The sequence below is a fragment of the Monodon monoceros genome, unplaced genomic scaffold (genome assembly GCF_005190385.1).
Source record: "Monodon monoceros isolate NGI ecotype Baffin Bay Population unplaced genomic scaffold, NGI_Narwhal_1 Super_Scaffold_7, whole genome shotgun sequence".
Classification (NCBI taxonomy): Eukaryota; Metazoa; Chordata; class Mammalia; order Artiodactyla; family Monodontidae; genus Monodon; species Monodon monoceros.
The window spans coordinates 92438472-92453393 of record NW_021703784.1 but is presented as its reverse complement, the minus strand read 5'-3'; the positions used below and the strand labels follow the sequence as shown (position 1 = coordinate 92453393).

Below are 14922 nucleotides of genomic sequence, written 5' to 3'. Positions count from 1 at the left end.
TTTACTCTGATAGCATAAATGATGCGCCGCTCTAAGAAAAGCACTGCTTGTGAACTTGAATGCACAGGCGTGAGCTCAGGAAGCATAATGCGTGCTGCCTCTCCCACCTGGTGAGAAAACCTCCGCGGACTTCAGGGTAAAACGGCCGGGTGCTGAGTGGGTACACTGGGTGCTGGAGGGATCACGCTGGATGCAGCTCCCAAGATTCTCCTCGGAGCCTGGGGAGATGCAGGGATCGGGACCAAAGCAGCAGACTCTGGCTGCAGACCTGGGCAGTTGGGGTGCTTCTGCAAGGAGATCCTTTTGGTCAGGGTTAGGTTGACCAGGGGTAGGGAAGAATGTTCGGGGTGCAAGGCAGGGACAACATCATCTCCAAACGACTAAGCAACAGACCTGAGTTCCCTTTTTTTTTTCTTTTAAATAAATCAGTTAATGAGTACTTAGTTCCAGGCACTGTGCCAAGCAGTTTACATGGATCCCGGCCACTGCCATCTGTGCAGCCTCGGGCAAATTACTTAACATCTCTGAGCTTCAGTCTCCCCATCTGAGAAATGGGCTTAATATGGTACCTACCTCCTAGGGACACAGTGGTCTTAGTGAATGATTAGATTTTGGGGTTTTTTTGGTATACATTCATCAATTTAATCTTCATAATGATCCTGAAAGGTTAGAACAATTGTCCTCTTCTTCCCCTTACCCCCAGTTTTTTGTTTTGTTTTGGGGGGATGAATATTGAGAGGTTAAATTTGTGGCTCCTGAGTGTTGACCTGACGGCACAAAAATGCACGTGGAGGGCTTCCCTGGTGGCGTAGTGGTTGGCTTCCCTGGTGGCGTAGTGGTTGAGAGTCCCCGTGCCGATGCAGGGGACACGGGTTCGCGCCCCGGTCCGGGAAGATCCCACATGCCGCGGAGCGGCTGGGCCCCTGAGCCATGGCCGCTGAGCCTGCGCGTCCGGAGCCTGTACTCCGCAACGGGAGAGGCCGCAACAGTGAGAGGCCCGCGTACCAAAAAAAAAAAATGCACGTGGAAAACATGTGATAAACCAAGTTCCTGGGCCTGAATCTGTAGAGGGTGATTCTGTAAGTCTAGGATGGGCCCGAGGGTGTGGTAATATGTTTGTAGTAGCATTCCAGGTGATCTGGAAGTAGGGAGCTGCACTAGGCGATCTGGCAAAGCCGCCCAGAGGCAGGATTTGACTGCGGAAGTAGCATCATTTACACGAAGAGCACTTCCACTGGTGGGAGCACCCCCCACCGCTCCCTGGGGCTCTGGCAGTGCGTGAGGTGGTGGTGTAGTTCTGGCCTGGCCCTCTCTCCGAGGAGTGGGGCTGCGTGGGGCTCTCTGGAGCAAGGTCCTCCAAGCAGCCACATTCAGGCCACCCTGCCCCCAAAATGGCTTCCTTCCCCCAAAGCCACCCAAGCCGCGGCACGCGGGCCCGTCAGCTCTTGTACCTTCTGGAAGGTCTCACCAACGATCAGGGACCTGTCCCCCTTTGGGTCCCCACAGACTTCTTCTCCAGGGCCCGTCTCCGCCCTCTGGTGCCACTGTGCATGTGGAGAGCCTCTGGCAACTTCAGGAGCTGCCAGAGCGTTTGGTTACTTTGCTCATTTTATTAATAGATGTGTACTGATGCCAACAACATGGAAACTGCTGTCTGGGAACAGGGGTGGGAGCATGCTCTGGGGAGTCTTCTGGCTGGATTGTGGCGACAGGAGAAACAGTGATCTAGGGGGAGAAGGGAGGCAGGCAGCCGGATGGCCCAATTTAGGGCTTCTGGGGGCACCCGACGACCTCTGGAGTTTGTGAAGACCTTTTTGGGAAAAGAAGAGTTGGGAGGATGTGGAGAGGAAGGAACCTGGTGCCCTGACCCTCCAGTCGGAGCGCTTGGAAATGCTTGGGGCTGGAAGGCTGGCTTAGCCCAGCTGCAGGCAGCGGGACACATCTTCCCCTGGGTCTGCTGGACCCTGAGTGTATGATGAGGGGTGGGGGAGATGGCAGCAGTGCTGTACTTGTGGAGGATCTTAAACCCCAAAGCAACAGGAAAGGCAAGGAGGCATCTTCCCCCAGAGGGGCTGCCAGCCTGATGCTGGGCTCCGAAGGAGGGAAACAGTAATCACACGTGTGAAATGCAGGGCCTTGGTGTAGAAGTGGCCGGCAGGCAAACCTCGCAGTGGGCAAGCTCCTGGCCTCCAGAGCTCCAGCCCCATGTGCAGCCCCTGGAAGCACCCTCTCCTCCAACCAGGATATGTGTTCACTTCTATTACTGGCCAGTGAATAAACAATCAGAAAGCCTTGCCAGGATCTGCCGTTTACCCTTTAAGGGAATGAACTTCTGTTTCATTTGGGGAGTTTTAAAAAAAAGCTTTCCGGGCTTCCCTGGTGGCGCAGTGGTTGAGAGTCCGCCTGCCGATGCAAGGGACACGGGTTCGTGCCCCGGTCCGGGAAGATCTCGCGTGCCATGGAGCGGCTGGGCCCGTGAGCCATGGCCGCTGAGCCTGCGTGTCTGGAGCCTGTGCTCCGCAACGGGAGAGGCCATGACAGTGAGAGGCCCGCATACCGCAAAAAACAAAAAACAAAAACAAAAAAGCCTTCCCAGACAAAAGCCCTCACATCACAGCCCAGGGGTCTCCGTCAAGCTTGCTCATGCCCTTGACACAGCAAAAAGTTCTGATCACACCTACTGAATATATTTATTCATTTATAAATAATAATCATGCATTACTGCACTAATGTATTATGAATATTATCAAACAGGCACAAAAATATAAAGTGAAGTTCAATTAAGTCAGATTAAAATAATATTTTTAAATGTTTTAATAAGTGTGAATGGTTTTATGCCATCATTCGCTAAGATCGCAAACCAAAAGTCTATACTTAGAGTTAGGCTCATTACTAATAGTAGTGGATATAAATTCTTATTGCAAATTGTCTTCTCGCTCATATATGAACTTTGGGGACCACTTTCTCTTTAGACCCAGTTGGATTATCACAGTGTTTGCTTCTCTGGTGGCTGTCGGAGCAGATGCCAGGGAGTGAAGGGCCCACAACCATGCCTCGCTCTGGATTCGAGGGCGTGCATTATGTTCAGAGTTTCTTCCTTTTTCGTCCCTCTTTTTCCTGCTTTCTTTTTAAGTCCTCTGTCCACTGGGTGAAAAATCACTTGAAGGGTATTCTTATCTAGAAATCTGCTGAACTGGTCTCACCTGAAGAGAAAAGTTCTTCAAAATGCTGACAGCAAAGGAAAAGCCTGGCTGATCTTCCGCGCAGTAATGTTCGACATAAAGACCAAATACGGACATCAGTGTCAATCTATAAATACTGGGAAAACTGAATTCTTTTCCTTTTTTCTTGGATGAAATGGAAATAGAAATAACAATTTTTAATATACCTTTCGCCTCAGAGAATTACCTTGCACACCTCCTGGGGTGTTTGCACCCCACTTTGGAGACCTCTGTGTCAGGCTCCGCACCGCCCCCGTCACTCCCTAACCACCTCTGTTGCAAACAGGAGCTGGCGGAGCTTACGAATATGTGGAAAACGTGGGTTTGATCAAGTCACTGCCCCTTCCTTGCATCTTATGGGCCTTCCATGGGCCTTGGGGACAAAATAAACTTCTTATAAGATCTGGCTGCTTCTCCCATTTCCCCTGCATTCCCGCCTCCCCCATCCTGTCTCATTCTGCCTCTGCCACGAAGGCTTCCTGGGGCCCCTTGGCACAGTCACCCACCTCCACCTAAGATGACGTGTGGCTGGCTCCCTCTCACCCTTCAGGTCTCAGTTCTGAGGTCACCCCTCGAAGAGGCCAGGGTCAGCCCCTCATCTAAAGATTATTCATCTCCCCTCCCTTCCACCATTATTCTCTGTCTCCGTGCTCCTTCATAACCTTTAAAGCATCAATCACACATTGTCACTTTGTCAATCTGTTTGTGGGCTCTGCTGTCTCTTCTACCAGATGACAAGCTTGGGGGCCACCGGGGAGCCCCCATGTCCACCTTTTTCACTACTATGTGCTCAGAGCCCAGCATGGTCCCTGGTGTATGGTAGGTGCTCGCTAAGCAAATGAGTAATGAAATGAATGAATCATGTCTGGGTGAAACTACAAGTGTTTTCTTCGATCGGGCTTGTCTCTTGGCCACCACTAGAAGCTCCACGATATGGGGAACCGGCTTCCCCCTCCCCGGCCTCAGGCCTCTCCAGCCTCCCTTACACCGGGGAGGCCAGATGTACCTGTACCCATCCAAGGTGCTCAAAGAAAGCCTGGAGTGGTTTTCCAGGGCCAGAAGAGGCCATGAAGAGCGAGGTGTCCACTCCCCTCCTTTGAGGGCCGAGAAGCCAGAGTATCAGAGAGGGGTAGGGTTGAACCTAAAGACACACAGCAAGGGCAGAACAGAGAGCACCGCCAGGAGCTCAGGTGAAGAGATAGTAGGAGTTTTCTTGGCTCAGGGGACCGAGGCAACTGGGAGGTGTGTAGCTGTTGAGGGCAGGCGTGCCATCGCCTGGGCTGGGCCCCTGCGTGGGGCAGGGGCTGAGGCCTGGCTTCGCCCTCTCTGGGTGCTGGAGTTTGTGCTCACACGACCCTCCTGAGGCCCTCGTGGGGTGTGCCCGCAGCCTGGTCAGAGAAGCACAGACGAGGCTCAGAGACGGGTCTAAGCTCACACAGGCGGTACATAGTGGAGTCTGGACCACACCTGGGTCTGTCCATGCCCGAGGTGACGCCCCTCTCCCTCCCCGAGCGCAGCCCCTCTTTGTGAGCCGGCGTTAGGAGGCTTTAGCAGAGCTGGATCGCCCTGTGATTCGCTTGTCCTCGGCACACAGGGAGGGACAGTTGCGGGCCTCACCTGGGTGCTGGCAGGCGCAGCTCCGCCCTGGGCACCGACCCCAGCTTCTCCCGCTCAGCGCTTGCCTCTGAAAAGAAATGAAATCTGACCCTATGGGAAAGCTTAGAGAGAAAGCACGAAAAACATCTCTCTTTTCAAGAAACAGACCCAAAGGGACCCTGCTTCACCAGTTTCTTTGACAGCCTCTGGTGAAGTGAAGCTCTTTAATATATTTTTAAAGAAAACTGAAGCCCAGGAGAATGACTGGGGTGGGACGTGGTGGGGACCATTTCTAAACATCTTCCCCTTTTGGGGTCTCAGCTACTTCTTTACCATGAAGGGGTCAGCCTTCATCACCCAAAGCCAACAGCACGGGCCTCCCATTTCAGAAGTTTAGGCTCTGAGGATGGGCTGGAAGGTTCCCCAAAAGTGGGAACTTGATTTGGGTCTTGAAGGATTTGCAGCAGAAAAAAAGTTCGAGTGGTCACACAGGTGAGCAGGCCAGGGCCAGGTCTGGGGAGGCAGCCTGGGCCTGACTGCAGGGTAGGGAGGAGGGAGGAAGGAGGAGGGAGGGGGAGGGGGAGGGAGGGGAGGGGAGGGGGGAGGGGGAGGCTGTCGGAAGGGAAGGGGGAGGTATGATAGGAAGGTCCTCAAACCGGGAATCAGGACACCTGGGTTCCACTCCCAGCTCTGCCGCTGACTTGCCGGGTGATGTGGAGTGGGGTCTCTGCCCCTTCCCAGGCCTCAGTTTCCCAGTCAGCAAAACCGGTGGGAGAGGTTTAGACTGAGTGAACCCCAAGCTGCCCTGGGCCAGGTGTGGCTCTGATAGCCACGCCCCTTCCCCACTGGGCGCCCTCCTGCCTGTCTTTAGCTGAGGCTGCAGGTGTCACACGACTTCCCAGGTCTCTCCGGGCAGCGGAGAGACCGCTGTTGGGCCCCACTAACCCCCCCTTAAACCCACATCTTCCTGGCTGCTGTCGCCATGAGTGGCCTTCGGGAGCCCCCTCTCCCTGGAAGAGAGGACTCTGTGACTTGGCAGGGCTGAGGGGGGCAGGCCAGAGGCCTCCAGGCCATCTGTTCTTCGGGCTGGGTCCCAACACAGAGGCCATTCAGCGCTCTCTGCCTGTGTCTCTCCACCTCCCCGGGCCCAGGCCTGAGCAGATGGCCAGCTGCCACCCCACCCAGGAGGCTGGGGAGCCTTGAGGCCCAGCTGGAAGCCGGGGGCGGTGAGGTCTGCCCTCGTCTTACAGAAGTGGTTGTCGCCCGATTCCAGGTCCTGGGCCCCTACCTCACTGGGCCTCTGTTGCCAGGCCTGGCACCCTCCTCACCACCCCCTGCCCAGCCAGCCCCACCTCTAAGCATTCAGAGAAGCACCATGAGGGTGAGGCCACACCCTCAGACACCACCCAGGCCTGTCCCCTGGGGCCACAAAGAAGGCACCAGCCACCTGCCTGAGGCCACAAGTTCCTCAAAATTTAAGCCAAGACCGAACCCAGGTGAGCCTCACCGCCTCACAGCTGTGGTCCTCAGTCTGCCTGGGCCTCAGGTTGACTTGGGGTGGGGAGCGGTGGTTAGATTCTGACTCAGAAGTTCTAGGGAGGGCCCCGTGAATCTGCGTTCTTGATAAACTTTCCAGGCAATTCCCAGAAGGCCTCACAGGTGCTGTCATCCTGGTTGTCTCCCCTGTTTATTTCTAGCCTGAAGGGCAGTTAAAGTTCTGTGATGTAGGCAAGTCGTTATTCCCATTTCACAGGTGAAGAAATTGAGGCCCCAAAAAGGCACACCATTTCACAAAGTAAATTTCACACAGTAAGGTCCTTCCAGAGCCAGGCCTGGTACTGAATACTTCTGCCTCCTTAGTTAATGGGTTTTGGACAACAGTCCCCTGCTATCTCCCCAGGGGAGAGTAGGAATGGCCCTGAGATACTCCCACCACTTCTTCCCTCTACCCACTTATAACACTTAAAGCCCGAAGTCCTGGAAAGATGATGGTGTCTCCCTCTATCCCCAGTGCAACCCTAAATAAAAACAACACTAAACTCTAAAATAGCTGTAAGGAAATCCCATGATGACAATAGTACTTTGCATTTTTTAAAAATTTAAATTCTTTAAAAACACCTCCCCTCATTTGATGGCCCACTTCTGTGGTGCCCGGAGCAATATCCTCCCTTCCTAAGAGATGACTCACTGTCCCAGGTGCCCTTTCCAATGTGGGAGTCTGGGCGAGGGGCCAGTCAGCCACTGAGAGCTGCCCTCTCATCCCTGAGCCTGGTCCCTCCGCACCTCCCCACCTCCCCCAGTTCCACCCAATTTCCTCCCCCCAGAGCTGGGATGAACTCACCAGGGAAGCCTGGCATCTATCTCAGATGGGCCCTGGCAAGGCAGAGTCTCATTGATGAGGACTTGAAATGTATGCCTCTCATATCCTTGACCATCAGGCTTCTCTTCCTGTGGGGCTTTGAGAGAAAGGCCAGGCTCCCTCCTCACCCCTCTGTGGAAAGGGCTCTTCCCTAATCCTCTTTAGAGAGGGGAGAGAAGGGCAGTCCTGCCAGGGATGAGGCCCAGAAGCTGCCCTCTCTCCTCCTGGGACCACTGGCGTTAGCTGGTACCGGAGTATGGAGAAGCCAGGAGGGACTTCAGGCTCTATGAACCTTACTAAACTAAAACAGGACCTATATTCTAATCTTACCTTATAGGATTATCCAAAGATGAAAGGAAATAGTACACACAGACCCACACCACAGACACACACAGATGCACAGAAGGCATGTAGCACAGAGCCTGACTCGCGGTAAGTATTCAACACACTGTCCTTATTGTCGCTATGAACTAGAGTGACATCAGAAGAAAGAACACTGTAACAGGAGTCAAGGAACCTGCTTTCTAACTGGGGCTATGCCACTAATGGGTAGGTGGTTTTTAGCAATTCCCACAGCCTCCCTGGGCCTCAGTTTGCCCATCTGTAAAATGAGAGTGTGGGGCCAGAAAAGGTCTCTAGTCCCTTCCAGGGCCGACTCTCCCTCACTCCACCACGTTCCATAGCTCCCATCTGTCCTTCCCAGCTTAGTTAAATGTCACCATTTCTAGGAAGCCTTTCCCAAGAGCCCTAAGCTATGCGCCTTTCCAGGCCCCGCCCCCCAGCACTGCATTCCTCTCACTGGCCCTATGTAGGGAGACTATGTCCCTCCCATGATGATTCCCACAGCAGCTGTGTGTGCCACCTTGACCTCTGATTTGCAGCCCCAGGGAGAGTCATGGGATTGTTATTTCCCCTGGTATTAGTCCCCGGTATTAGTCCTTCCACTTTATAGGTGAAGACACTGAGTCCTGGGTATTAAACAACCCAAGCGGCACAACTCAGGGAGCCTGGGAGTCCCAGAGCCTCAGCCTGCTTTTCTGTAGTGACTCAGGGCTTTGGCAATCATTACAGCAGCGATTACTCCTTAAATTGGGTACTTTTCACTGTTGACGCCACTGCTGCCAAGGGGGACTTCTTTTTTTTTCTTTTCAGTTTGCATTCACCAGGCGGGGGAGGAGGGTTGAGTGTGAAGCAAAGCGGAAGGAGAAAGAAAAAGAGATGGGGTGGGAAAGCTGGACAGAGCAGAGAGGCCAGGGTGACTGTGGGCTGCCCTGGACCCCTGGTGAGGGTGAGGGAAAGTAGGAGAGGGGCTGGGGGGTGACGACAGCCGGTATGGGGTGTAATTCAGAGGGTAGCTGCACCCACTGGAGGTTCTCATCTGGCTCCCTGGACTCCAGGGATTAAAGCCTGGGCCGGGGCAGCTGGGTGTGTATAGGAGAGGGGCAGCCGAGACCACCCCTGCTCTCACAGTCTCCCCTCATACCCCCCACACACACTCCCTGCACTCCTCAGACACCCACCACGTGCTGGCACTGTGCTAGGCACACAGGTACAGCAGTAAACAGACACAGTCCGGCCTGGAAGTAGCTCTCAGCTGGCCACAGGCACTCAGAACCTAGGTCTCAAATCCACCAGTGCCTTAAGAGAGCTGCTGTGGTTGGCTTGGGGGTCTTTGGGAACCCAAACTTGGGCTAGAGTATGGGAGGTGCAGGTGAGAGGTCAGGAAGGAATTTCCAGAGGAAATTCTAAGAGAAGCATGAGCAAGAGCCAGCAGATGAAGACTGGGGCGTGGCGGGGGAAGAGCATCCCAGCAGAGGGAACAGCACACGAGACGGATCCAGACACAGGACACGGCAAAGCACAGGAGGGCAACTGAGAGTAGTATCTACTCAGATGTCTATCTCCTCCATCAAATTACAAGCTTCTCTAATGCAAAAATCACTCGTTTTACGTATGTATATTCCTATATTCACTTTAGCTGGAACAATATAAGTTCATTTAAAATCTTGCAAAATGAAGTGGTGGGTCTATGACGGTCTTTACCCTTGGGCTGCTGGGTACTGCTGCACAGGCTGTGCACTGCAACACTCCCTCTGCAGTAGGGTTAATACCCATTGGTTCTGCTCTGCATTGTCATTTATTAGTAAATATTCTCAATACCCTTATTAATTTCCCTCTCTCTCTCTCTTATAGAATAAGGTGCTGGGAATCCAATGGTGAGTGAGACAAATGACGTTTCTATCCTCAAAGAGGGTATATTCTAGAGGAGGCAGATAAAAGAAACAGATACATTTTTAAATGGAAAGATAATCTTAGATGGTGACACATGCTATAAGTGTAGTGAACAGGGGAAGCAGTTAGGTGATAGGGGTCAGCTGTGATTTGGTGGCTGGGAAGACTCTCCGAGGTGACCTGTCAGAAGACACCAGTGGTAACAGAGAGAGAGGCAGCCACGGGAAGGCTTGATGGGAACAGCATTCCATGTAGAGAGAATGGCATGTGCCAAGGGCCCAAAGTGGAAACAAGTTCAGTGGACACAAGAACTAGGAAGGTGGTGGGGGAATTCCCTGGCAGTCCAGTGGTTAGGACTCAGCGCTTTCACTGGGCCTGCCGCGGTCCCGGGTTCAATCCCTAGTCAGGGAACTAAGATCTCGTAAGCTGCACAGTGTGGCCAAAAAAAAAGAAGAACTAGGCAGGCGGAAGCAGTGCGGGTGGAGCAAAGGGAATGAGAGGAGGGCAGAGGATGCAGGGCCACGCTGGCTACAGTGATGAGTCCGGATTTTACTTGACGCAGCAGGGAAAACCACGTTTCATAATCTCTGGTCAACTTTTTCAAAGCTCTCTTGGACTGCTGAGTGGAGAGAGAGTTGGAGGATGCAAAGCTAAGAGCTGGGGGACCAGTTAGGAGCAGTCCCAGTGAGAGCTGATCTTGGCCTGGGTTAGGGTTGGGTAGCACGTTAGGGTAGGTGCTGGTAGCTGAGTTGAAGAGGCAAAATAGAGAGGGCACTCGTACTGCTCTCAATATGAATAACAACAGTAATAAGATGATTCATGGGTACAAAGCACTTTTACAGCCACTTTTCTCACCTTGTGTCATGGACAGGGCACTAGTAATAGGCCCATTTTCAGCTATGTAAACTGAGGGCTCAGAGAGGTGAAGAGTCCTGTTGAAGTTCTCATGACCTGGAGGGGACCCACAGGAACTCTCTCATTGCCTCAAGATCCCCACTGACACCTACTCTCCCTGTAGGCCTGGCTGGGGTCAGATGTCCTTCCCTGCCCCAGGACTGTGGGAGCAGCCAGGCGGAGTGGTCTTCTGTTTACTGCCTTGGGCTGAAAATACATTTTAGCAATTGGCAAAACACAGGAAAGCTAGAGCTCAACATGCTTCGATTGGTAAACGCACACTGCCCTTCTCTTAATATAAGGATATAAAACAATAATTTATCCATACTCAGAAACCAGAACACTTCCTTCTGCCAAGGTCCTCCTGCAACCCCTTCCTTCAGCCCCGCACCCACAGAGGGGCTCCCAGAATGGCCCGGGCAAGCAGTGGGCAAGGGGAGCTCTGTCCTGGGAGTTAGAGTGGAGGGGCACACTTTACTGAGCACCTACTGTATGCTGGTCCTTAACTATTTCTCATCCAATTGTCAAAATAATCCTGTAAAAGGGAGATTAGAAAACAGGAGACTTAGAGACTAGGAGCGTTATTTATCTACACAGTGGGGATGATAACATGGATAGAGTCCATGAAGTTGCCCAGCATATAGTAAGTGCTCAATAAGCACTAACTGGCCTCATGAGGCTAAGGTTGCCACTGTCCCGCTTTGCTGATGGGAAAACAGAGGCGCAGGGATGCTACAGATTTGCCCAGGGTCACATGGCTGGGAGTTGGCAGTGCCAGAGGCAGGGCTGTAGACTTCTGAAGCCAGGGTCTGAAGACTGTCGCCAAGCATTCAATCCATCTCAGGGTTGCACCCTCCACCTCAAATTCACCCAGTTCTGGGAGAGGCCGGCTGTGTGCCAGCCTGAGGGTGGCTGTGTGAAGATGTCAGCAACAGAGCCGCCATCCCAGGGATGTGGCTTAATGGGGGCAGACAGATTACATAGCAGTGTGTCAGGTGCAGTCACCAGGTGCTCCCAGGGCTAGAAGAGACAGCCTTGAAGGCTTCCTGGTACATGAGTGATGCAGGGGGCGGTGTGCTGGGAAGGACCTCTCAAAAGTGAGACTGCCCGGAGGATGGAAGGAGGGCGTTCCTGGCAGAAGGCCCAGCCCCGGCCAAAGGCCAGGAGGGCTGAAACACTGGAGTGTTTGGGGGTAAGGCAAGGTCGGTTCTTGGGGGTCTGGGCGTGGTCAGGAGTGTGGGGCAGGGCCTGGCGTGCTGACCCCCACTCACCCAAACAGCCACAGTGTGCCCTTGGCGCCAACTGCTCAAGGAACACCAGCCTCCCAGCTGCAGCGCTGCTTGTGTCGAACTCCTTCCTCAGGCCCCTGATGGGGAGATCCACCCTATCCCCAGCATCTCCGCACTTGAACCCTAAATGGGGTAACAGAGGACACAACTGATCCACGGTGGTTATAAAGACCCCTTGTGGGGTACCAGGGGAAAACAGTGGGTTTTGGAGCTGACAGATTTGCGGGCTGGAATTCTTGGTGCATGAAGCCAGCCCTCTCTGGCCCTCAGGTCCCCATCTATAAAATGGGCCACGTCGAAGAGGTTTGATATGCAAGCACGGGTCTTGCACCCACAGGTTGCCCAGCGTGTTGTTTTTTCTCTCTCTACCCCAACTCCGAGTGAGGGTGGGGAAGGACGGACGGGCGGCGGTGAGTGGGGCTGGGGAGGCCCTGGCTCAGCCTCCGGGGGCCAGGGGGACTGGGGGGATCTGCCTCTGCGGGACCCCTCCTCCGGAGCGGAGGGCTGTACCCAGCCACGCAGGGGTTAACCTGCCTCCCAGCCGCTCGCTCGGGCGTGGGAGGAGACGAGCGCCGGGTGAGGACTCCGCTGCAGGCGCTCTTTCCACCCGCGCCCCGCCCAGAGCCCTGGCGCCCCGGAGCGTAGCCTCCCCGCCGGCAGAGCCCCCCGCCCTCCAAGTACGGGCGGCGGCCGCGGGCGCCCTGAGCCTCGGGCACGCGCAACCCTCCGCTCCTCCTCGGAGCAATTACATAATGATGCCTCCCGTGCGGTGCGCCTTTGTTTCTGCGATCCGCCTCGGCCGCGCCCCGCTAGTATTAATAAACCGATCACTCAACACGCCAGGCTGGGCTTCATTTGTGTTGATTTGGGTAGGGACACCTCCGAAAGAATAATAAACACGGCCCGCCGCCTCCCGTGGGAAACTGGGCAGTGGGCTCCCCACCTCTCCCACCCCAGTCCCAGCCCCTCTAGTCAGAGTCCCTTCCCCTCCTCACCTTGGTCAGCAGTCTGGTCTCAAGAAGGAAAAAAGAAGAAGAAGAAAAAAATTCAGAACGAAAAACTTGGGGTTCCAGGCCCACCTCTTCCACTTCCCTGGTAAGTGATATCTGGCAAAGAGAGACTCGTTACTCTTACCTGAAAAATGGGCCGAATAATACCAAAGTGTCCGTTTAAATGAGAAAATCTAGGAATTTAGTTTGCTTTGCAGACTCTAAAGCAGTGGTTCTCAAACACTCTAGCTCGACTCAGAATCACCGGGAGGGCTGGTTGAAATGCTGATTGCGGCCCCGGCAACTCTATCCCTTCAGAGTTTCTGATTCTGTGTTGTCTGAGGCGGGACCAGGTATTTGCATTTCTTTTTTTTTTTTTAACATCTTTATTGGAGTATAATTGCTTTACAATGGTGTGTTAGTTTCTGCTTTATAACAAAGTGAATCAGTTATACATATACATATGTTCCCATATCTCTTCCCTCTTGCGTCTCCCTCCCTCCCACCATCCCTATCCCACCCCTCTAGGTGGTCACAAAGCACCGAGCTGATCTCCCTGTGCCATGCAGCTGCTTCCCACTAGCTATCTATTTCCTGCAAACCTGCTTTGAGAACCACTGCTCAAAAGCCATTTATAAATTACCCGTATAAATGTAAAGGTGATACACTTGCCCCAAACTTGGATGACTACACTGGGGACTGGGCAGGCCAAGGAGGATCAGCCATCCCTGCCCAGGTCAGCAGCACAGCCAGAGCCGTCTGGGGTACTGGGCCTGGGGTTCCAATCCTGAGCTCACTGATCTCTGGGTTGTGGCCTCGAGCAAGTTATGTAACTCAGTGGGCCTCAGTTTCCTCATCTATAAAATGGAGCTAATAATGGTACCAACATCATGAGATTTGTTAAGGTTAATACATGTAAGGCACCTAGACCAGGGCCTGGCACATGGTAAGGGCTCAGAAAGCTATCTATTGAGAAGATGATAGTGCTCTCTAGGGTGTGGTACCCAAGGGGCCTAGCATCCCCTTGGGCAGGAGGCAGGTGAGGTGCTGCTCACGGCCCTAGCTGGCTACCCAAGGCCCAAGGTCCTGACCTCGCAGCCCAGAGTGGCTGCTCTATACTATCACTGTAAAGGGGTTTGGGGGGGTCTCCCAAGCTGAAGATCCACTACCTGCTGTTCCCCCACCCCATAGCAATTCTTTTTGGTCAGGCAGGGCTCAGCACTTTCAGAGAGACTGAGGCTCTTGTCTGATTTGCAGCAGTGTGAGCTGTGCCCACAAGGGAAAGTCCACACTCTGTTCTGAGTTTTGGAAGCTGCCTCTCTCACACCAGCACAGAGCAACAGGTGTCCTGGGCCCCCAGACAGTGACCCCACTGCCCCAAGCCAGCTGGTGGAGGCTGGCTTTCCCAAAGGCAGTCACATGCACCTCCCTGTACCGCCACTCACCGCCACTGTCGCCTGTTCATTCATTCATTGGGTCAGTGAACATTAATTGAGCACTTACTGTGAGCCAGGCTCTGAGCTCAGGACTTACAGGTTGTGCCTCACTTAATCCTCCAAGTCCCCTGTGCCTCAGCATGATTTTTCTCTCTCCATTTGACAGATGAAGAAACTGAGACTCAGAGAGGCTGAGTAACTCGACTAAGGCCACAGATCTAATAAGCAGAATTTGGGCCTTGACCCTAGATCCAGGTTGGTCTAACTCCCAAGTTCTGCTCTCACCTGCCCCCTTGAGCTCTTCCCAGTGCAAGCAGAAAAGGGCTGGCTGTGGTCCTCTGGTCCCAGAGCTGAGCCATCACGTCATTCCTTTAGAAGGGCTGAGCCTCACTGCTTCCACCCGCATCCTAATGGGTTGTCTGTCCAACAGGTGAGGAGCTGCTTGACATTCTGCGGTCCTGGAGCAGCAACAGCAGTGGTGGGGATGATTCATAGGCGGGAGGCGGGTGGTGGAGGGAAGGAGGCCTGGACAGTGTCCCTGGAGTGGAGGCAGGGTCCAGGCAGTGTGGGGGAGGCCTGTCTCAGGGTCCCTGAGCTCCCAGCAGCTTCTCCCAGTCCCCAAAGCTGTGCTCAGCCTGGGCCCACTGGAATTGGAGCGGAGAGACCCAGAGGTCTTCTTACTAGACAGGCTCACAGGGAAGGAAGACACTCTAGAGGAAGTGAGGGGAACCAGCAAAGGGAAGTGGCAGGAGTTATGAAAGCCCAGCTCCTCTGCTTCACGCTGTGTGCTGGGACAGTGGCTCTTTCGGCCTGGGCCAAAATGATGCTCCTTATAGCAGTTTCCACCACCTCCTGGCTTGACAGATTTCACCCCAGAGCTACTTTCCCAGTTTACCAACCACTGGC

The 14922-nt window shown here is 53.7% G+C and overlaps 1 long non-coding RNA gene across 2 annotated transcripts; it reads right to left on the bottom strand.

Moving 5' to 3' along the window:
- Positions 1-2683: 2683 nt before the first annotated feature.
- On the bottom strand, positions 2684-14696 carry LOC114887731. Of its 2 annotated transcripts, XR_003791568.1 has the most exons (5): positions 14302-14696; positions 12587-12697; positions 11574-11714; positions 4839-4905; positions 2684-4609 (listed from the first exon to the last, which is right to left on the bottom strand). It is a non-coding gene; the product is annotated as an uncharacterized LOC114887731 (long non-coding RNA). The 2 variants fall into 2 exon arrangements; XR_003791569.1 differs by lacking the exons at positions 11574-11714; positions 12587-12697; positions 14302-14696 and adding an exon at positions 6325-7062.
- Between the last annotated feature and the right edge of the window lie 226 nt (positions 14697-14922).